The following is a 23,971-nucleotide window of genomic DNA, read 5'->3' on the forward strand; positions in this document are numbered from 1 at the left end:
ACGTTTGCTGAATTTGGGTGAAGGTGCATGGGCCGGAGGCTGTTGTGAGGTGGATGGCTGTTGGGTGGGCGTGTGCCTGCGTTTGTGTAGTTTGGGAGGAGGGCTCACAGATACACTGGGAGAGGACACAGGGGATGTGTGAATGGTCGTGGGGGTGGGGAGTGCACGTGAGCGGTGTGTGGTGATGGGCGTGCTGGTGATGGAGGTAGTGGCTGAGGATGTAGTGCATGCAGGTGTGAGTGGAGACGAGACAGGGAGGGAGGAGGAGGACGTGGAGGAGGGGGACACAGTGGAGGCAGTAGATGTTGGTCTGTCTGCATGGGGATGGTGCTTGTGTGAGTGCCGGTGGGATGTGTGGTGCTTATGTTTGCCATGTCCACCCTTGTGTGTTGATGAGTGTGCAAGTTGGTCAGATGGTGTGCTTGGGATAGGCTGAGGTACAGGGGATTGGGTCTGGGTGGAGGAAGTTGGAGGGGGAGGCTGGACACAGTAACAATGGCTGCCATCAGTGCTGAGGCCAGAGCCTGAAATGCTCTTGGTTGGACCGCCTGGCCAGAATGAATGCCCTCCAGGTATACATTTGTTTGCTGCAAATGCCTCTCAACACCCTGGATGGCATTCAAAATGTTAGATTGCCCAACAGTGAGGGATCTCAGGAGGTCAATAGCCTCCTCACTGAGGGCAGCAGGGCTGACCGGGGCAGGGGCTGAGGTCCTGGGGTGAAGGAGATGCCCACCCTCCTTGGTGAGCGGGCACGGGAAACATGCTGAGGGGCTGCTGGGAGGGCAGTGCTGGTAGGGGGGGTGGCGGCTGTACCTGTTGATGTGGTGGGCACAGAGGTGCCCATCACCGCAAGGGAGCTCTCATCAGAGGAGGAGTCGCTGTCGCTGGTGTCTGCTCCTGTCCCCGTCATTGAGCTCCCCTCGCCCTCTGTCCCACTAGTGCCTTTTGACTCCGTTTTCTGCACCCTCCAGGGCCATGTGGGATGCAGCTTCCTCCTGCTCCGGTGCCACTGCTCCTCCTCCAGATGATGCCAATGCACGCAAGGACAGGGTGACAAAAGAAAAGGGGGGAAGACAGAGGGGCTACATGGTCAATGCCTGCAACACCACTACTGTTGGCGGACACAACACACAGGGAGCAGCCCTATGCACTATGCTGTACACAAACAGTGCGGGGTAAAAGCACATGCCCAAGGGGGACTCTGTCTAGACCCATTTCATGCAGAGCTGGAACCCATGGGAGCCTGGCTAGGTGTAGAGGGCAAATACCACCTTTGGGGTTGGAGTGGGAATGAGCCTGCAAATCAATGGCTCTACCTTTGCGCGTCTGCCCTGGCCTAGGGGAACCCACAGCCCACCTCCCCCACCCAGACACCTTGTCAAGCGCGCAGAGTCAACTGAATGAGAGTGTACTCACCCCCTTGTGGCTGCTGTGATGCCCTCAAGAGACCATCCAACTCAGGATATGCCACCACCAGGATCCGGTACATCAGGGGGGTCATGGTGCGACGGGCACCCCTTCCACGCTGGGAGGCTATCCCCAGCTGGGCATCTGATGTCTTCTTGCTCCAGCGGCGCTGGTCCTCCCATATGCTCCGTCTATGGTAGGCCCCCAGGGTCCGCACTCCTTTGGCGATGGCACGCCAAATACCCTTCTTCTGGTGGGCACTGACCTAGAGGAAAAGTGAAGATATAATGGATGTTACTCTCCCGTACAGTTCTTCTCACACATTGCCCACAAACCTCCCACCCTGGCCCAGACATACATACACACACCATCCTCACATGCTGGCCAGTCCCCCCGCTCTCTTCCATCCACGACACTCCATACAATCATGTGCCATCCACCATGCATCCAGTTGCATGTACTGGGGGAAGACCCCATCCACCAGTTTCTCCAACTCCTCTGCAGTGAAGGCAGGGGCCCTTTCCCCAGACACTGTAGCCATTGTCGCTTCCAGACACAGGTCACAGCAGCACTTGCAGTGTAGGTCCTCTCCTGTAGAAGGTCAGGTATCAAGTGAGGGAACTGATAGAAAATGGCAGTCACGTATGCGGCGGTGCGTACCGTCACCACTGGCGTACATCGTCATTGGCTCCTGGAACCCATAGGGCCCCATGAGAACCAATGTGGAATTGCGCAGTGGTCTTTGATCGCCTACCACGACGGTGTACAACGCCAGCGCAGTTACCTCATTTTCCCTTGTCCCACCTTACAGGTCAGGCAGCCGCCATTTCAGGGGGCCACATGGCAGGCCAAATAACTGCGTCACACCTATTTAGGCCAGGAATACGGACAAAGGCACATAGAGAAAACTTAACGTTTGTGCTAAACAGCCTTGTGAAACCTAAGTGTTGTATGACCCTCTACTCACCGTTCTCCTCCAAAGGGCACGTCCGCTGAGGCAGGTGATGAGATGGCGACATCCTTCGGTGTACAGACCCCTGGTGGACCTGTCAACAATGGAAGACAGACACATAATTATCACTTACAGACTTGATCGTGCAACAATCCAGGAACTGTGTGCCCAGTTGGAGCCTGACCTGATGTCAGCTATCCGCCATCCCACAGGAATACCCCTTCTAGTGCAGGTCCTGTCTGTACTCCATTTTCTGGTCAGTGGGTCTTTTCAAACAACAGTAGCCATGGCATCAGGGATGTCCCAGCTAATGTTCTCTAATGTGTTGTCCAGAGTGTTATCTGCCCTGCTGAAACACATGCGCAGCTACATCGTTTTCCGTCAGGTGGAGTATTTGCCCACAGTGAAAGGTGACTTTTATCCCCAACATCATTGGTGCCATTAATGGTACACATGTGGCATTTGTTCCCCCCCCCGCAGGAATAAACAGGTGTACAGAAACCGGAAAAGCTACCTTTCTATGAATGTGCAGATGCTGTGTTTGGCAGACCAGTACATCTCCCATGTGAATGCCAAGTATCCTGGCTCAGTGCATGACGCTTACATTTTGAGGAATAGCAGCATACCTTATGTGATGGGGCAACTCCAGAGGCACCGTGTGTGGCTAATAGGTGAGCCTAAAGTCCCCACACAGTTTCATTTGCTGTCTGGGTATGGGAGATTCCCTAATGTTTGGAGGATGTCTAACAGTTGTCCCTCAATATTTGCAGGTGACTCTGGTTACCCTAATCTGTCATGGCTACTGACCCCAGTGAGGAATCCCAGGACAAGGGCAGAGGAACGCTACAATGAGGCACATGGGTGAACTAGGAGGATAATAGAGCGTACCTTCAGCCTCCTGAAGGCCAGATTCCGGTGCCTCCATCTGACAGGTGGCTCCCTATACTACTCACCGAAGAAGGTGTTCCAGATCATCGTGGCCTGCTGTATGTTCCACAACCTGGCTTTGCGACGCCAGGTGCCTTTTCTGCAGGAGGATGGGCCTGATGCTGGTCTTGTGGCAGCTGTGGAGCTAGTGGACTGTTAAGAAGAGGAGGCAGAAGAAGAAGATGTAGACAACCGAAACAACATCATCATGCAATACTTCCAGTGAGACACAGGTAAGAAGATGGAACTGCTAACAACATCTCATACTTTTGTAAGACCTAGCCTAAATCTGCCTTTTTAACTCTGTGTATGGACCCTGACTTGTCACTTTGGCTTTCCATTTCACAGATCTGGGTCCCAATGTTTGCCCTCTGCTATGTTTACTCCTGGCCTACAGCTGTGTAACATTGCTATGTGAACAAGTACATTGACATTGCTATATTTCAGAGATTTAGCAATTACACATTTGTGAAAGCACAGACTGACTCAAGATTTTTTGGTGATTCAAGGGTGTTTATTTCTGTGCTAATAAGGGGAGGGGGGGGGTGAAATGGGCTGGGGTGATGGTGGAGGAATGTCCATGGCAGAGACCAGTCTCTTGGTCTCACAGGTGCATTGTCCAATAGGGCATAGGAAGGAGAGCAATGGCAGTTTAAGGTGGACAGGGTGACAAAGTGGGACAGAAGGGTGAAATTCAGGAGGGTCTTATTTCCTGGCGGGGGTCTTGGCAATGTTCTCTGTCTTGTTCCTGGATCTCAGGGACCGTTTGCGGGGTGGTTATCCTTCTGCAGGGGGTGGGGTGCTGGTGGCCTGTTGTTCCTGAGGCGGTGCGTCCTGTCCACTAGCGCCGGCAGGGGTGGAGGGCTGTTCATCATCCAGGCTAGTGTCAGGGGCCTGTTTGTTTCCCACTGTGTACCTCATGGTGTTGACAAGGTCTGCCAGCACCCCTGCAATGGTGACCAGGGTGATGTTAATGGACTTCAAGTCCTCCCTGATCCTCAGGTTGTATTCCTCCTGCAGCCGCTGGGTCTCCTGAAACTTGGCCAGTACAGTACCCATGGTCTTCTGGGAATGATGGTATGCTCCCATGATGTTGGAGAGTGCCTCGTGGAGAGTGGGTTCCCTGGGCCTGTCCTCCCCCTGTAAAACAGCAGTCCTCCCAGCTTCCCTGTTATCCTGTGCCTCTGTCCCCTGAAATGTGTGCCCACTGCCACTGACCCCAGGTCCCTGATTGTCTTGGGTTGGTGGGTTTGCCTGGGGTGGGGTAGTGGTGGACACACTGCTGATTGACGTGTCCTGGGGACAGAGGGATGGGCCCGCTGGGTGGGTGCTGTGCTGGTGTTTCCTGAGGGGGGAGGGTCTGTGGTGGCTAGTGACAGTGGCAAGGGAACCGACTGTCCAGAGGTCCCTGATGGGCCGGGCTGGTCATCTTGATCCAGGCGTGCAGAGCTGCTGTCATCACTGTGGGCCTCTTCTGTGGGGGAACTGGATATGTCTGGCACCTCCTGTCCGGGGACGTTGGGTATGGTTCCTGTTGGGGTGTAAATGCATAGTTTTAGTATCTGTGTGTGCCATCTTGTGCATTGGGTGAGGTACCTACTCCTGTGCATGCATCATTGTGTTTGCTCTTTTCTGGTAGTTGGTTTGGGGTCTGTGTGGGTATCTGTACTGGACATGCTTTGGTGACAGTGGACCATGCATAGGTGTTGCATGCAGGGCTTTGGTACTGAGATGTGTGGGTTGGGATAGTGGGACATATGTGAGATGATGGAGTGATGGGAGTGAGGGTAAGGGTGGAGGTATGTGATGGCATGCAGCTGGGGTGTGGGGGATATGGTAGTAAAGATATGACTTACCAGAGTCCAGTCCTCCTGCTACTCCTGCCAGGCCCTCAGGATGCAGTATTGCCAAGACTTGCTCCTCCCATGTTGTTAGTTGTGGGGGAGGAGGTGGGGGTCCACCGCCAGTCCTCTGTACAGCAATCTGGTGTCTTGAAACCACAGAACGCACCTTCCCCCGAAGGTCTTTCCACCTCTTCCTAATATCTTCCCATGTTCTTGGATGCTGTCCCACTGCGTTGACCCTGTCGACAATTCTCCACCATAGCTCCATCTTCCTCGCAATGGAGGTGTGCTGCACCTGTGATCCGAAAAGCTGTGGCTCTACCCGGATGATTTCCTCCACCATGTCCCTGAGCTTCTCCTCAGAAAACCTGGGGTGTCTTTGAGGTGCCATGATGTGGTGTGGGTGATGTGTGAGGTGCTGTCTGTTGTGATGTGTGGGGGGATGTGTTGGTGCGTGTTTGAGGTGTATGGATGTTGTATGGGTGATGGTGTTGTGTGTCTGTGGATGCTGGTGTTGTGTTTGCTAATCTCTCTCTCTAGGCTTCTTCCAAAATGTTTGCTGTAAGGGTTTGTGGGTAATGTGGGTGTGTGCTTTATAGTGTTGTGGGTGTGGTGTGTGTATGTGTATCAGGTGTGTATTTTGAACTGTCCAATGTAGTTGTGTTTTGTAAGAGTCTGTGTATTTTGAGTGCGGCGGTGTGTACCGCCAATGGATTACCGCGGTTGTAAGACCGCCGCGTTGATTCGTGGGTTGTGATAGTGTAGGCATATTCTTGTTGGCGTGATGGTGTAGGTTTTGGTATCACCAGTTTATCACTGACCTTTGGTGTGGCAGACTTGTGTGGGTGTCTGTATTGTGGCGGATTCTGAGATGTGGGTCGTAAAACCTGTAGTGGAATTCAGCTGCTGCAACAGTATGTTGGCGGTCTTCAGCACGGCGGAAAGCTGGATTTACCGCCAGGGTTGTTATGAGGGCCTTGCTCATACAGTTACACAACCACTCACAGATCCACTGACACCCCCATGCACCCACTCACAGACCCTCACACACTGACACACCGACTAAAACACTGATGTATGCACTCTCACATCCAGACACTCGCACAACCACACTCACCCCCAGATACACCCTCTCACAACTTTTCTGACAGCCAGAAAGGCCGCGGCCAACTTCCGCCATGCACGGCCAAAGGGTCATGCACAGCATGGGGTTGGGTGGTTGGCTGCAGGGACTGGGTGCAGGCCAGCACTTGCAGGCAAACCCTACTGCACACAGGCAAAAGCAGTGCAAGGTTTGGTGCTTAAGGGGGTTGGCCTTAGGTGTGTCCAACTGCTACTGCTCATGGCCAAAGTTTGGTTGGATCAACATATAGGGGGTCATTCTGACCCTGGCGGACATTGACCGCCAGGGCCAACGACCGCGGGAGCACCGCCAACAGGCTGGCGGTGCTCCCTTGGGCATTCTGACCGCGGCGGTACAGCCGCGGTCAGAAAAGGAAAACCGGCGGTGTCCCGCCGGTTTTCCGCTGCCCTGGGGAATCCTCCATGGCGGCGCTGCACGCAGCGCCGTCATGGGGATTCCGACCCCCTTACCGCCAGCCTGGTTCTGGCGGTTTTGACCGCCAGAACCTGGCTGGCGGTAACGGGTGTCGTGGGGCCCCTGGGGGCCCCTGCAGTGCCCATGCCACTGGCATGGGCACTGCAGGGGCCCCCTAACACGGCCCCACTAAGGTTTTCAGTGTCTGCCTAGCAGACACTGAAAATCGCGACGGGTGCAACTGCACCCGTCGCACCCTTCCCACTCCGCCGGCTCCATTCGGAGCTGGCTTCCTCGTGGGAAGGGGTTTCCCGCTGGGCGGGCGGGCGGCCTTCTGGCGGTCGCCCGCCCGCCCAGCGGGAAACTCAGAATAACCGCGGCGGTCTTCTGACCGCGCAGCGGTATTCTGGCGGCTCCCGCCGGCCATGCGGTTACCGCGGCCGGCGGGAGTCAGAATGACCCCCATAGTAATTAAAATTACTATATGTTTAAAAAACCCATAGAAATCCACTGAAAAAAAACAAAGGTTACGGGGACATTATAGTTAAGAAACAGAATTTTCAAAAAACATAGAAATTCACATTAAAAAAAAAAGGTTACAAGGACATTATAGTTAGACTCACATTTTAAAAATACAAAACCATAGAAATTCACAAGTTATAGTTAGAGTTACCTCAAGTAACTAATACTTGTGCCCTAAGGTAACTATAACTTGCACCCTTGCCATGCACTGCTATTTACCCCTCAAATTTCGGCACTCAAGACTTCTTTGGTAACATCTTTGATAGTAATATTTGCAGTAAACATTTTGATTAAAAAACTGTGCATGGCTGGGCCGCGAGTTATAGTGTCCCGTGAACAAGTTCCCCAAAACATGCTAGGCTATTCTCATGCCGCAGCCTGAATAAAGCCACCTGAAATTGTCAATGGGGCTTGTGTGAAGTGTTTGAGTATTCTGGAACTTGATTTTTGCATATTTGAAGAGTTCTCAGGATTGTTTTGGTTCCACATTCCATTTGGAATCTTCACTCATGATGGTTTTTGAAAATTCAGCAGTGTCAGCTGTGCAGCAACTGAGCAAACCCTCTTGTACTACCTGAGGAAGGCGGAAGCCGAAACGTGGTAGAAGAAATATATTTTTGTTCTTTGGTGAGACCATCTGTTTGAATCACTTCTTTCATATATATATATATATATATATATATATATATATATATATATATATATATATATATATATATATATATGCTGACTGGTGGGAACAGTGCTAAGATATTGGCCTCGACTCCTTTAAGGGAGCTGAGGCCAATACCATAGCCCATCAGCACCATCGCAATGCACACTGTCTGCAGTGCAGATAGTGCGTGTTCCAATGGTGCTGAGCAGGTGAGCCACTGCACTGCCCTCCTGTGCCCCCCCCCCCCCCAGCACTGGCTTTCTTCCAGCCTTTCCACAGCGGGTCCCCACCATGGAAAGGCTGCCAGAAAGCTGAGTTCTAATCAGCCTGGCATCACTGAGTTCAGCGCCGCCCTGGCTGAGTACAACTCCGACTGCCGTCACCCTGTCGGGAACCATGTTCTAAGTGGACAGTCGTCCCTGTGGTGTCGGAGTAGAAGGAATGTGCAACAGGTACTTTATTTGTACACTCCAATTACAGTTCACAGCAACTCCCTATCACCCTCTCCAGCCGCTCCCCCTCTTACTTAAGTGCTCGCACCTATGTCACCCTGGACCATCCCACCAGAGCCCAGTTAGGTAGGGATCGCCAGGTTGACCCCTCATGCAGAGTGCGGCGGTGGGCTTGCCCATATCGTGGGCGGACACTACATTCCTCCCCAACTACATGAAAACGTTAACATCAAACCACCAATAAAAACAAATGAAAACAGCCCTTCCTGGACGGCCGGATTAGCCCAGGTGGGGCAATCATGTATATACAGTTACAACTGTAAAAGAACAAACATAGCATGAATGAAGTTACTCCAGTACAAAGCCTGCGTAATGCTGAGATGGTTTCGGGTTGGACCTCAGCTGGTACCTCCCGGTTCCAGACCTTCCCAAACCGGTCACGTCTGTGTCATTCCAGGCACCTGGACTGTCAGCGTGGGAGGGCACTCCAGGCGTGGCTGAGGGCAAAGGAGGCGGTCGGGTAGATTGCCCAGGGGTGGTCCGGCTTCTGACAGAGGACTCAAACAGATTGGGCACAGCAAGTACAGGACTCTCATTGTCAGGATCACTAGTTAAACTATTGTCTGTGGGGCCACATTCCTCATGTCTGGCTTCCATTGCAGCAGGGAGCCGTTTGAAGTGGGACACATTCCTCGTGACCTTCTCACCGTTCCCCATTGCAGTGACCATGGATCCTTTGACGATGGTTACAGTCCATTTGTCTGCTTCGAACAGCAGCTGAAACTTGCCGCCAGGGTGGCGATCCTTCACCAGAACTGCATCCCCTACCTGGACAACCCACTGTTGAGCCCTCTGCTTCCGGGAAGCATAGTCATTGTTGCGGGTTCTCCTTCTTGTGGACTGGTTCTGGGCGCTGGGTTGATCAGCCCAGAGAGGGTGATGAGGTATACTATCCCTCACCACTCTTCCAAAGCATAGCTGGCTGGAGACAATGCCCGTGGTGGCGTGAGGCGTGCCTCTGTACTCTCGCAGGAAACTGTATATGGCACTTTCAATGTTTTGTGACTCGTCCACCGCGATGCGGATGGTCTTGGACAATGTCTTTATGAATCGTTCCACCTCACCGTTGGCCTGGGGCCACCGGGGCGTGATTTTGTGGTGAACAGTGTTCCGGGACTTTAAGAAGTCAGCCCACTCATGATTATCAGTCCGCAGTTCCCCAAAAAAGCCATGAGTGGCCATCAACTTCTCCATCTTTGGGATAACTACTTGAGCAGCAGTGGATGGGACCAACTACAACTCTTGGTACCTGGAATAATCGTCTATTACTACTAGCATGTGGGATCCATTGGGAAGGCTCCCAAAATCGGCACTTGCTCTTTGCCAGGGGGATGTGAGACCCTCTTTGGTGATAACTGGAGCCGGAGGATCAGGGGTGCCGCTGGCCTGGCAGATCAAACAGCCCTTGACGGCGTCCTCCACCTGTTGGTCAAGTCCTGGGAACCAAACTTTGCTTCTCAGTCTACTTTTGGATTTCACTATACCTTGATGAGCCCCATGTTCCAGCACCACTGCCCTTGGTCTGAAACATGCAGGAAGTACCAGACGGGGTCCGCGCAGCAGGCAACCGTCATCACTCACTGAGAGTTCATGCTGAACATGAAACAACTCTTGGAGGGCTGCCTTAGCCTCTTCAGTGCGAAAACTGGCAGGGTGTTACAGCGGCCGCCAGTCATCAGAGCTTAAGGCTTCCATAGCTATCAGCAGGCAGTCATCTTGCTTGGTAGCTTCCACTACCTCGTGCAGAGAGATGGGCAAAGGTCTGGCCCTGTCGACTATCAGTCGCACACACTCTTCTATCTCAAGAGCTTCCTCTGTTTCTCGAGGGGTGGCTGGGCATGCATGACGTGATAAGAAGTCCGCAGGATTCCTGACCCCTGGTTGATATTCCACACAGAAGTCGAATTCTTGCAATTGTAAGATCCATTTTTCAATCTGTGGTGGCGGCTTTGAGGACGAGCCCTTGAAAAGTGGAAGTAGCGGTTTATGGTCTGTCACTACTGTAAAGGCCTTGCCATAGAGATATATGTGGAAGTGCCGGCACCCCCAATGGATGGCTATAGCTTAGCGCTCAATCTGGGAGTATCGCTGCTCTGTTGGTGTTAGGGTTCTGCTGGCAAAGGCTATGGGAGCCCACATTCCGCAATCCTGCTTCTGCGCTAGTACAGCTCATAGCCCGGTGGGGCTGGCGTCAACAGACAGCTGGGAGTCTCGCCTGGGGTCAAAGAAGGTCAGCATGGTGTCAGCTGACAGCGCTTTCTTTGTGTTACTGAAAGCAGTTTCTTGTGCCTCTCCCTACACCCAGGGAACATTGGATTTAGTGAGATCTCTCAATTGCCCGGTTAGGTCTGATAGATTTTGCATGAAACAACCACAATACGTGACCGTGCCCAGGCAACTCCTGACCCCGGACACTGAGGTAGGAGCGGAGATGTCTTGGATGTCCCTGACTTTGGCTGGGTCTGGGCCAACCCCTTGTTGAGAGAAACGGTAGCTGAAGAAGCTGATGCTGTCCCTTAAGAACTTGCATTTCTCACAATGCAGTGTGAGGCCATAGTCTCGCAGCCGGAGGAACACTGCACGCAGGCATGTCAAGTGACTCTCGAGTGTGGGGGAATGCACAAGGATATCATTGCTTACGTTAGAACCCCTGTTAGCCCTGTTAGCACCCCTTTGATGATGTGTAGGAAAATCTCGGCAGCGCTTGATATGCTGAAATTTAGGCGCATGTACCTCAAGAGGCCCATGTGGGTAGAGAAGGTCGTGATTGGTCTGAAATCGGGGTGTAGCACCATCTGATGGTAGCCTGAACTGAGGTCCATTTTAGAGAACCATTTGGAACCTGAAAGTTCTCCTATTATGTCGTTGATTGTCAGGGTGAGGTGCTGTTCCCTCTTAATGGCCTGGTTGGGCCGGCGCATGTCCACGCAGATGCAAACGGTGTCAGGCTGCTTCGGCTTTTTCGTGACAACAATCGGGGACACCCATAGGGTGGGGCCTGACACTTTCTTAATGATTCCAGCCTTCTGTAGGAGTAGTAGTTCTTGCTCTACTTTTAACCGAAGGTGGAAGGCCACACGCTGGTGACGGAGAGCGAGAGGAGCCACCGACTCATTGATGTGCAGCCTCAGAGGCGGTCCTTTGAGGCAGCCAATGCCATTGAAGAGTGTGTCGAATTCTTTGGTGAGGTCTTCCAGGCAGCTGGCGTGGACACCGAAGGTGAACTGGATTAGGCCAAGAGATGTGCGGTTTGGCAGCTGAGCAGGAAGTCAGATCTTTCACACAACACATAGATTTTCGTGGAGAGTTTCATGCATTTGTGTTGTACTGCCGCTGTGAATGTACCCATTATTTGCAGGGGTTTAGAGTTCTCAAATACGTAGACAAGTACACTGGTCGGCTTGAGCAGAGGTTGTGTTGTGAGGCTGTGGTACACCTCAGCAGCCATGAGGTTGTGTTGTGAGGCTGTGGTACACCTCAGCAGCCATGAGGTTGATAGATGCGCCAGTGTCAATTAGAGCTGTTACGGTCTGGCCCTGCAGGGTTATTTGACACGTAGGTAGACGTCTACTCTGAGCTGCACATTTGTCGAGTGTTCTGATCACGTGGACAAGCTGATGGTTGTCGTCCATGTCGCTGCCTGACGAGGTGGTAGGGAGTGTTGTGACTGTCTTGACTATTTTCTTGAGAGTAAGTTGTGGCTTGGACGACGACCGGCACACTTTTGCAAAGTGGTTGCTTTTTCCACAGGCGCTGTAAGTTCTTCCATGGGCCGGGCATCCACTGGATGGAGCAGAGGCCCACTGCACCACCTGCATTGCCTCTCCTTCTGTCTCGCCCCAACTTGCGCTGTTCTGTTCTTGGGGCTGCTGGTGACAACTGCGTTTACCGGCTCAGTTTTTACCTGAACAGGAGCCGTTTGCACCATGTGGGAGGCCAGCGCTTTAGAGAGTTCTTGGGACCATCCAAGTGTGAGGATGTCTCTCATTCGTATGTTGGGCTCTTGCAGAATGCGTTCGCGGAGGTTTCAAGGAGGAGCACCCCTGGATGAACTGGGCCCTGATTTCATCTTCCTCATCAGGGAGGGTGCAGGTGCTTGCTAACTCTCCGAGGTGCGTATAGAAGACATCTATTGATTCTTTCGCCTTTTGGCACGCTTGGCGTAGCATGAAGCATTCGTAATCAGGATTTGCTTATGGCTCAAAGTGCGCAGAAATTGCGTCCTTCAGCGTGACGTACGTGTGGGGGGTGGCCTCAATGACGGATTTAGAATCTTTGTGAATTTCAGCGCCATCCAGGTGTAACAGCAAATGTCTCTTTCGCTCATCCCTGACATCTAGCACTTCAAAGTAGGTTTCTAGCCGTTCAAGCTAGGCTTTCCACCTAGCGGCCTGTGTGGGTGGGGCCCCAGTGATGGTAAAGGGTTCCAGGGCTCGTATGTTGGCCATATTGTGAGGTACTGCAGGCGGCTGTGGGCTAGCTGGAGGGGAATCACCTTTGGTGGGTAGGGTATCCAGTTTCAGAGGTTAACGGTCCCAACAGGTATTATCAAGGAGCTGCTCCGGTGGCCTAATGTCAGAAGAGCTTGGGAGGACACCCGGAAATGTATCAGATTGTAGGCGCCAGTCTTTACTCCCCAGGGGCTTAGTAGGGCGGAAGGCATGGTACCTTGGAGCCCGGCACGAGGGCTTAAGAAGTTACTTGTGGCAGTGGGAGCGGGCCACACGTCGCCATGGAGACGACCTGCACGCGTCCCCGAGTGGTACAAGATAGGCCAGCTGGGATGAGTTGCACGGAGGAGGCTGCGACGATGTCAGGAGGCCAATTGCACGCGGCAGGCAAGGCCAGGTCACAGAGGCCACACACGCGGCAGGAGTGGCCGGGTTTGCAGAGGGAGGGCTCGGGGACGTGCCTTGCGACAGTGCCGGCAAGCAGGCGGCACCTTCTATGCAGGTAAGGAGCCAGCACAAGCAATCGGCAGCAGCAGCTGTGAGGTGGTCACGCGGTGGCGATTGATGGCGTGCCGACTGGCGGGGTGGGCCGGGCAGGGAGAGCCACTCCTCATCGCCAATGTGGTGTCGGAGTAGAAGGACGACACTGGGCCTGGGTAATGCGCAACAAGTACTTTATTCGCACACTCCAATTTTAGTTCACGGCAACTCCCTATCACCCTTTCCCGCCACTCCCCCTCTTACTTAAGTGCTCGCACCTACGTCACCCTGGACCATCCCACCAGAGTCCAGTTAGGTAGGGGTCGCCAGGTTGACTCCTCATGTAGAGCGCAGCGGTGGGCTTGCCCATATCCTGGGCAGACACTACAGTCCCCTGTCAGGTCTGCCCTCCAGGGTTGCAATGTGGCAGTGGGACCGCCACAGTTGCAGCAGGCCAACTGTCACCGCGAGGCTGGCAGTCTTTGGACCGCAAGCTTCTCAATGAGGCCATAAGTAAGAATATTATCAGGAACTTACACAGCTTTGTGAATTTCAATTGCAAAGTTCCGTCGTAATGTGCATGTGCATTGTGCACGAATTCCCATTTCAAATGTTAGAAAATAACCCTTTCCCTACTATCAAGGAAGGCCGCCAATGACACTTAGAAGAACTTGAATATGACCTACAGCTCACAGCAGAATGAGACACCCTGATTGTCCGACACGGATGGCGTCTGCAAATGCTGAATGGGGGGGAAACTGCGTCTCTAAAATTATCAACGATCTTCTCTTGCCTATGGCGACAATGTCGACAAGCTGCTTCGTCAGGGTCTTGAAATTAACCTGCAAGAAAAGTCCGCTGTGTGCTCGCGCAGCGTGACGTCGCCAAACAGCGAGTAAAATGCGCCACCCGGGCGGCTCCGCACGCTCCTCATTGTGACCTTGAATGGAGATTGATTCGGGACGCTTGCTCGGCAGCCATTTTAAGCTATCAAGCCATATGGCCAGACCCATCAAACGGTCTCCAATCAGGGACCTCACAGCGCTTTCGCCATCTTCACTCCATCTGCTAGAAATGTTTTCTTCCGAAGGAAACAAAGAGAAGGAATAAAAGATGCCTCTGAATGGACTGGGCCACTTTGGTGGCACAGTGGGAGGGGAGCCAACATGCGCAAGGGATTGATTTTACATAGTTGTTCCATAATGAGCCTGCTTTTCAAAGGTAAAGAGCTGGACCGTGCGACAACGCTCAATTGGTTTTGCAAGTAACGTGTTCTCTTTTGAAAAGAAACATAAAAAGATCGCGGTGCTGCTGTAATGTGCTAAAGAGAATCTGGAGAGATATTGATGGCGATGGACGTTCAAGGAGGATTGGTGGCCATGTCACCGAATGTAGAAAGACGTCTCGTTCATTTCCTTGCCCAGGCAAAAATGCTTATCGGGGCCTGCAATTTATAACAAGCGTTGGTAAAGTCAGTAGGCCTGGCTTTGGACACCAACATTTTATATTTGTCAGTGTTTATTTGGTGTGGTCCTGTTTTTTTCAAAACATTATTGTTGGTGGAGCTGCCAAGTCCTTATCAATCTTAATCAAATGTCAAAAAGCACAAGTATTTTTTATCTCACAAACGCATTTCCATTATACTCCAGCACTCAACTGCTTTCCTTATAAATGTGCTCCTTGTGAAAAGGCAGAATGGCATTACTCAGAGTGAGGATAGCCAGACACTGATGTGGGCTGCCCAATGTCCATGCTGTGTGTGTGTGGAGGATGGAAGGGGGAATCTGAAATAAAAAAAATATCTGAACAACTGATGGATAGGGGATAGTCCTTGCAAGTATATATATTATACATATCATATAGTAAAATAGAAAGATCTATTTTAATCCCTAAAAATGGCACATGCACACAATTTGCACCACTCAAATGATGTAAACTTGCCCAATTGTCCTTAATGGTGATCACGCCACAGTTACAAAATAGCTGCAAGTGGTTTACACCATGCACATTTCACTATTGTCCACATCTTCTTGTTTTCTGTGTCATATAGTTACCAATTTAACTCCTATATGGTTAAGTTGTTTAGTTTGCACCCAAAAAAATTATTTTCCTTGAGAAACGCTTGCAAGTTTCGAAAATATTACCTTTCAGCAGTGAGCTGTCACGTTTAAGCATTTTTTGTGGAAAACAATTGCACGATGTCGTTTGCCAAAATTCACTTTTGCAGTCAAAGTACCAATTATTAATGTATTTTTTTTGCAGATCTCAAATCTGTGTCTGTTGCATGACTGCGCCACTGAGGTCAAAGGACTAGATATCAAAAGTTCAATAAAAATGTCATCTGTATGCTTTAATGCTCATGGTGCTGATGGTGAATGGAGAGGGGTCAGTAGCCAGGCTTGGTTGGGCATCCCACGTCGCCAGCTCACTTTCATGATGACTTTGCAGGGTGTCTACCCACAGTCACCCACATTTGCTGAGTCACGCTATAGGAATTTGATGATCCTTTTGTTTTCATGCAAGTTGCCACAAGCTGTTGTGCATATTTTGTTGACAAATGTGCATATGTGTAACAGAGCCACTTTACACAATACGCCATCAATGTGTGGGTGACAGCCATGGAAAATGTCTAAAAGTCAAGTCTGCTTGTGGAGGTGCTCGTGCTCATGATGCTCATGCAGCTATTTCACAGAACCCTTGAGTCATGGCCATACCACTAAAACATGAACACAGCTGTGTGCATGAACTTATGATCAGTGACACTGGGTTGCATCAGCTTGATGAGGGTGCAATCTATCCCACCAACCTCATCTGTCAAAGATGCAATGGTATATGCATGTTTTAATGCATTTTCAAGGTGTCTGTACTTTGAAAAGTTGATTTGATGGGGCTACATGTATCACTTGGCCAGTTTGACCCAGTCCCGGGGTTATAATGAGATACTGTGTGGTAACGCTTCAAAGCATAAAAAGGCCTGTGGAATAGAAGTGCAGAACTGATATTTACTTCGGCATCGGCGGCAATGTTGTCGTTCATCCAGTATTTGTCTGGATGTCGCCTGCTAGGATGTGAAATATGTTCAGGAAGCTCTCCATGTCAAACTGTTGAGCCGTGTTTACTCTATGGTTAATGAGTTCCCTCTCGGATATATAAATCCCTACAGCTTTTCTTCTTGTGGCACTGACTTTATCTCCATTCCCAGCTGCCATGCATACTGAAGCAATATATGCATCCATCTAGTCCCTGGGATTATACTGTTGCTGCCTGTTTCTCAATGTCCTGCAGGTTTGCATATAGGAATTATGTGGGAATTGCTTCTAGGCCCAGGGCACATGTTGCTACTGTCTTTATGGTTGTATTAGAGTGCATGGCGTAATGTAATTATGGAAGGGGCCAGCACAGTGCTTAATTTGAGCCAGTAGTTTCCGATGTGGGGCATCAGCACTTATTTTTGAGGGCAGGCACTTATTTTTCTGCCTCAAGCATTTACTGCGAGCAAAAGACACAGACGGGAAAGACGAAGGAAGAGAAAAACGAAATATCTTGGCAGAGGGAGAAAGCATAAAGCTGCAAGAGTGAGCTGAAGGGGCAGGGAGTGGCTGTAAATTGAAGAGGCCCGAGATGGCTTCAGGATTACGCTGTTTTAGTATTCAGTGCTCGCACATTTAACTGCAGCAGCCGCGTGTTTCAGAGGAGTGTTTTGGGCACCAACATGTTTTTATTTACAAATGAAGCACTGGGCCTGCACACACGTCTGCAGCCCTTTTTGTAATACTCAAGGGATCTGAGAGCACCAAAAAAGGTGCAGCTGTCAGTTTCTCTCTCAGGCCCCTTTAATATTACTGTCCCCTACACCTTAAATATTTGTAAAGAACTCTGCCATGATCTGAATCCTGTTTCAGTTTACTTAATGACATCATCATTGTTCTGCTGTTTTGTATCCATGTATCCAAAAAAGGGTGAGCACCTCAAATGTGTGTAGACAAGATTCCTGTCCCAGGGTGCAGCCACAAGGTAGCATCAAACAACAACAAAACCACTGTTATTTATTAGTGGACGTGACATAGGAAACAAGCACTGGTAAAGCCAATTGGTTTGTGCTAGAAAGGCTGAAGCAATGGTTATTTTTCATTTCTTAAAAGTATGTGACCCAAAATGAACAGAAAACGACACCTAAACATGTCTGCCATTTGAGTACAACAAAAATGGTAATATTTCAAAAAAATCACAAATTTGGCTGTTTTATTAGCACTATTTTAAAATGACAATGTTGTCAGTTGTACCTCTAATAAATCACCACCCAACCAATGTCCCAAAAGCAGACTGGTAGAAAGTTACAATCTCAAAAAGCACTTTAGAAAAGCAACTTTGACAAAGGAAACAGAAACAAATCATTACTTACCTGGGCATCCGAAGTACAGGCACGATAAATAGCTATTATTTAAAGTTAGTATAAAAAATAACTTAAAACAGGCTTTGAGCTAGGTGGACTACTGAAGAGAAAGGAACAATTTTTTATTGTACGTGAACAAACTGCACGTGCTTTGCGCACTCAAAGTGAAGGAGGCCAATGAAAAAAAGTGGATGGATATATGATCCCATGTTGTATGCTACAGTAGGAGGACGTAAACTGTGATTGACAACTTACCAAACCATTGGACGAAACCTGCAGATCGAAAGCTACTCTAAATATCTATGCTTTTTGTAGAAAAACAATATTTTGACTAGACAGCTCTCGAAAGCCAGACCTAAAAACTTTCTTTAGAACACTGACGACTCCTGACACCATCCCTGCACACAAATCATGCAATGCTGACTCATAAGCATTATTTTTAAACTCCACATGTGATGTATTGCATTTGCATTTATATAGTGCTTTATACCCATGTCGAGGCACTAAAATGCATTAGCAGCCAGAGAGCACACTCCACCGTAGGGAAGTGATTGGTTGGAAGAATGTTAAATTTCAGTGTGGCCTACGTGGAAAGCATTTTCGTGCGGAGCACTGTTGACCAGAGTGGAGCTCATACCCCGATGTTGGTTGCTCCTTCTACTCATTTGTGGGGCACGACATACAATGACGAGGGATAGAATGCATGTACTTCACATTAATTTAGTGTTGTGTCTGGTTGGAGAACAGGAGGTTTTGAGGGTGGCATATTTCAATAAACTAAACATCACATATTATCAGTGGGGACTGCTGCCAGGAAGGGCTGGAGGGTTAACGCACAGTTTAGGGGAGGAGGGGGAATAATACAAAATAAATAAAAAAGACTTATAAGCTGCTGCCAGCACTCCATGTTCCTCTACTGCTGCCACCTCAGTTCTTCTCTTCTTGCTCCCCTTCCCACCCAATCCAGACACTTCTCTCATGCTGTTACCCAGCATGAAAGAAGTGTTGGGATTGGCTTAGCAGACTGAAATTCCACTCATTTAGGGAGTGGGAGCCTGCGTCGGTTCTCTATCCGGTTGTGAAACACAGCTCGGTTGGAGAGTTCTAAGTGCGCATGTTGGTTTGCTGGCCTAGGACAGACGGCCAAACCAACGTGCATTTAGAGTGTACCCACCACTCCTCCTCCCCCTGCTGATGCAGGGGATGCTGACCCTGCCATGCCCTAGACTCTGCGGACTGGTGGTCACGAAGCAGAAAAACAAAATGATAATAAAATGTTTTTATTATCATTTTATTTTTCTTCTTTCTGCTGCCTTTCAGCAGTGGGGCGGCGGTCCTGCGCCATAGCGGAGGGGCCACCCCTGACATTGCATAATATATTTCAAAAGAGAAGGCATGTTCCCTCTTTTTAGAGGCCATATTGCGCAAACCTGCTCCCTTCACAGCCTCAACACTCTAAGTGAAAAAGGGCTATTTTTGCATCAGCGTTAATAATCCAATTCGTGTATTTCAAACAAATCCTATACTGTAGCAGAACACGCCCTCCATTATGCTGCAAAAAGTGAAGCACGTCTCATTATCATACGAATGATAACTAAATGATAGTGCCACCGTGGCAAATTAATATGGATAAAAGGCAACGCTGGATGAGTTTAATTAACCAGTAGCAATCGATTCGAGCTGCTTGCCCCCTATTAGAATAAAACTGGTCTTGGTAAGAAGTGTATTCCTCACGCTCGGTTTTTTTCGTTTTTAAGAGTGCAAATTGATAACGCATCTCTCACTCAAACATTGTCTTGAGATCTCCATGGTTACCAGCAGGTTTCATTTTCCCATCTCTGGACCAGTGGATTCATCCGGGAAGTATGCTAATGGTGCAATGGGCCCAGTCTCGTGGCGGGGCCTGCTATTCAAACACTCACTTGGCAAATAATTGCCCATGTCAAAGGGAAAGAAGGCTTGTTATTTGCCTGCCTGTAGCCCCAGAAGTGCGAGTGTGTTGGGGGGAAGAGAGGAGGGCGCGAGGCACACGCTGCAGAATGCCGTGCCCTTATCAAACAGGCAATTTGCTGATAATTTCTACTATTAGATATCCGGGGAGGAGGGAAGAGCGGGAAATAAGTGGCCTTTATAATTGCGCTGAAAGCAAACTGGAGCAGAAGGTGCGCGCGACGTGCCATAACAAGAGGCATGATGGGATATCCCACGAGGCGGCACAAAGTGTACCGATGCGACCCTTTCTCACCTCTGTCAGGTAGCTCTTGACGGGCGGTTAATTATATATTGTTTTCTCTGCTGTATTTTTTTATTTATTATTTAGCAGTTTGGTATATCAGAGCGCTGCGTTTTATCCATTTAAAATTACACTAATTGAGCAGAAGTCAAATTGTGTTGCATGCACTGTCTGTGTGCTGTGCCCACGGACTACTGCAGAAAAAGGTTATTTAGGAGCATGCCGGGGAAGGCAGCAGGCAGCTCAGTGTAACTTGTCTCTTCTCAGAGCCAGCGCACCGGCAACGACTGGCATTTTATAAAGGGTATTGTCTTTATAAAGCTGTTCGTCATTTGGGCACCCAGGGTAATTGTCTGTACATGGGGTTTGTAAACTTTCACCATCGGGGTAAAAACTCACTGGTCCAACTCAAAAAGATATCTGTACAACTGAGACTTAGGGGTCATTACGAGTTCGTGAACTTCCGACGGGGAGGTTGCCGCCACACAGGCTATCTCCCCGCCGGCTCCATTAAGAGTTTCCCACTTGTCTGGCAGGCGGAAATCAAGCCGGCTGCAATGCTGTAGCGCTCAGGGTGCACCAGCAAATCAGACAGTGAACATTGCGAGGGTGCTAGGCCGGGGGGGGGCCTGCACTGCCCATGTCAAGTGCATTGACAGTGGAGGGGCCCCCCTGTGGCCCCCTGCACCTGTTCTCCGCCAGCCTTTTCATGGCGGTGTTACTGCCATGAAAGGGCTGGCGGAGAATGAGGTCATAATCCCGAGGGCAGCGCTGCCATACTGGATTATGATCTCCGCCACCGCCAGACCACTGGGATCCAAGATACTCGCGGAGCAGGCGGTTCCCTGGCAGTCGGACCGTCAGGGTTTTAATTTGGCGGTCGGACCGCCACACTCGTAATGACCCCCTTGGTCAGTGCTAGAAATGAAAATATAAAAGTGTAGGTAATCCCTACTCCAGAGTACCTGACTGTAATGGATAAGTGCAGGTAATCTCATATTAAAACTACCTGCAGGTATTCTTCTTCAAGATTTTTTCACATTCAAGAAGTGCAGGTACTGAGTACCTGTCCAATTCAGGCACCACACTTAGGCCCATATTTATCATTTTTTCATGCAGCACAATACAGCAAGCCACCTTGGTGCACTGCGTGAAAGGGCAGGAATGCGCCATATTCAACACTATAGCGTGCAATCCTTTCATAGCTTTGGTGCACTTTTTGCTGCCTAATGCCAATGCCAGCACTCTTGCATCATAGTGCAAGGGTACCTCCGCTGTAGGCAGAACTGTGTTATGCAGGAAGGGACAACTTCCTGCACAACAACAATCATCAGAGGAATTTTGCAGCACACATAGAAAGAGGAACAAATGAGGAGAAATAAAGTTATTCCTCCTCATTATGTCTCACCTGGGGAGGCATACATTTTGATGCATTCCCAGGTCTACCACTAATGGCCAATCTGGGAATGCACCAAAATCCATAGGTGAATCCATGTAAGACTCACACTCCACCCAGGGAATGCCTCCATGGGGCAGAGAACGCAAGGCAGCGATTTGGCTGCTTTGTGCTACTCTAGGTTTATCAAGCCACGCAGGGCCACACACTGTGGCTTGCTGGCTTGATAAATCTCCCTTAAGTTTTGCATCGCACTTGATTCCCCTTGTATGATGCAAGGGGATGCTAAACCTTGGTACATTTAGCCCCTAGTTTCATAAAATGCACACACGGATGAAAAATAATCTTTGCTATTCATAAAAACGTGTATGTATGTGCAAGCAAAAGTCCTAACAGGCCTGAGTGTTGATTTTCAAAGGTGGGGGCACCTGCGAAGGCTGGTGCATGTCGTTTTTCCACCATGCAAATGGAGGGTGATATAAATAGAGGAGTAACTCTGTTTTTAGGATCTGAAAGGAAACAAAATCCTGGGTTTTATCGTAGTGGTAGAGTTTTTTCTATGCAGGTCATAGCTTTTCTTGGTGCAGCAGGTGCAGTGGCAGAGACCTGAGGGGCCAACTGAACCCTGATTAGTGCTGTACGCAACAGTTCAAGCCGTTGCCAGAGGGCCCATTTCCTTCATTGCAATCGGCTCCATGACACGCTGCCTACACAACTGTCTCCAAGGGGGGGGATCCAGAATTTATGCATGTTTACCTATGTAAATATTCTTGGATGGGCGGTGCAGTCACAGCATTGCAGGACGATTAGTGTGAACTCTAGGAAAGTCGGAAATGTTCTCCAAACATAGATGTAAGCTTACAGCTGCAAATGTCACTCTGATAATAGGTGATCACAAAATAGTTAATGGGTTGCAATTTAGACAGAATACTTGTTACTCAACTGCTGCTTGATAGAGCAAAATATGTAACCACTTGTTTACTTATGTTGGGGAAAACCTTCATCGGTATCCAGTGCTCTAACTGGAATGGAAAGAAATGGAGTGGGGGACCTCTTAGAGGGGCGTAGCTTAAATACCAAACTAAATATCCCATAGTGTGCTACTCGACTGATATTTTAGTGCCTCTCTGAGCTATTTGTTATTGTACCCAGATATATAGCAAATGACTTACACCTAAAACCATCAACGACTATGGGCTTTGTCAATAATTGTTAGCTGCTTATGATAACCAAAGTAACAACAAATATTTTGTTGTAAAAAATTCATATCGGAACTCTTTTGATTCTGAAATTGTGAGATTGTGAGACAAACATTGTAGGGGCCCATGAAAAGGGTAGTGGTCATTAGAGTGTCTCAATCCCTCTCATCATAGGCACCATTAGACATGTATGCCCTATCACTCTCTCCTGAATGCACTTCCTCACATCTTATGCACTTCACCACCGCCAAACAACCCACCCACTCACCTGCAATTTCTGCACTTTAGCAGTGTCAACTTTTTGACAGCTGTGTAGCTCCTTCACACACCGACTCCTGCACAATACTCCCATTGCAATTGAAATGCACAGTCATTGCTCTTTAAGCTTTAAAGAGAGATCAAGGATTGGATCACCACATATTCTGAGCACCTTTCTGACCCACTGGCACGCACTTTGAGAAACTCACACTGCCTTCAGCCGCAACACCAGAGCTCTCAGTCGTGGTTCATTATAAACCCCTGTGGTGACTCAGTTCAAAGTATGCTGCATGAAAAAATAGAGAAGTTCATGATCCAACACCCAGGAAATAGCTACCACCTCTTAGGGAATGCAAAGTTAAGTAAAGCAAGTCTATAAATAATAACTACATCACTGACATGTTTTACCTTAGTGTTTTTTACATTAATTGTTCAGAAATCGATCAGTGTTTTGCTGTAAAGTTGAGGACATAATTATAGGGGCCGATAGTGATCCATTTTAATATCCATTTTTAATTACTACAGGGTTTGGTACCTGGAGAGACCTAGCCCACTTAAAGGTTAAAAAAAGGTTTAAAAAAAAAAAACGTAATTAAAAAATAAAAGTGTTTTCAAACACTTTCCCTACTGTTGCTTATCTTGGAGCACAAATAGTAAATCTGACACCTCCAGAAACCAGAGCTTTCCTTACTGTTACCTAGGTTGGACTGGGACCATTAAATCTGACTCCTTTGAATGCCTATACTTTCACCAATGTTGCTTAGGTTGGAGTGTTAATTGCAAATCTGACCCTCCAAACTCCAACTCTCTCCCAACTGTTGCTTAGGTTGGAGTGAGAATTGTAAATCTGACTCCCACAAAGTCTAATGCTTTCACCAATGTTTCTTAGTTAGAAGAGGGAATACTAAATTTAATTCTTAGAAGTTGCAACACTTTTCTCACTATTCCATGGGTTGGGGTAGGAAAAGTAAAAGTTTACCTTTTTGAATTTTTTGTTGAAATTGAAATGTTCATTTTGTGTTATGTGTTGGTTTAATATTTCTAATCGCGTTTATTTGTTTTTTTTTACATTTAGTTCACATTTTGTATGTTTATTAGGTTGCATGTGGAATTGAATTTATTTTTATCTTTCTTGTTGAATATATTTATTTTTTTACTAGTTTTGAAGAATTTGTTTATACTAGTAGTTTTTAACTTTGGTT

Source organism: Pleurodeles waltl, chromosome 9, assembly GCF_031143425.1.
Source record: "Pleurodeles waltl isolate 20211129_DDA chromosome 9, aPleWal1.hap1.20221129, whole genome shotgun sequence".
Classification (NCBI taxonomy): Eukaryota; Metazoa; Chordata; class Amphibia; order Caudata; family Salamandridae; genus Pleurodeles; species Pleurodeles waltl.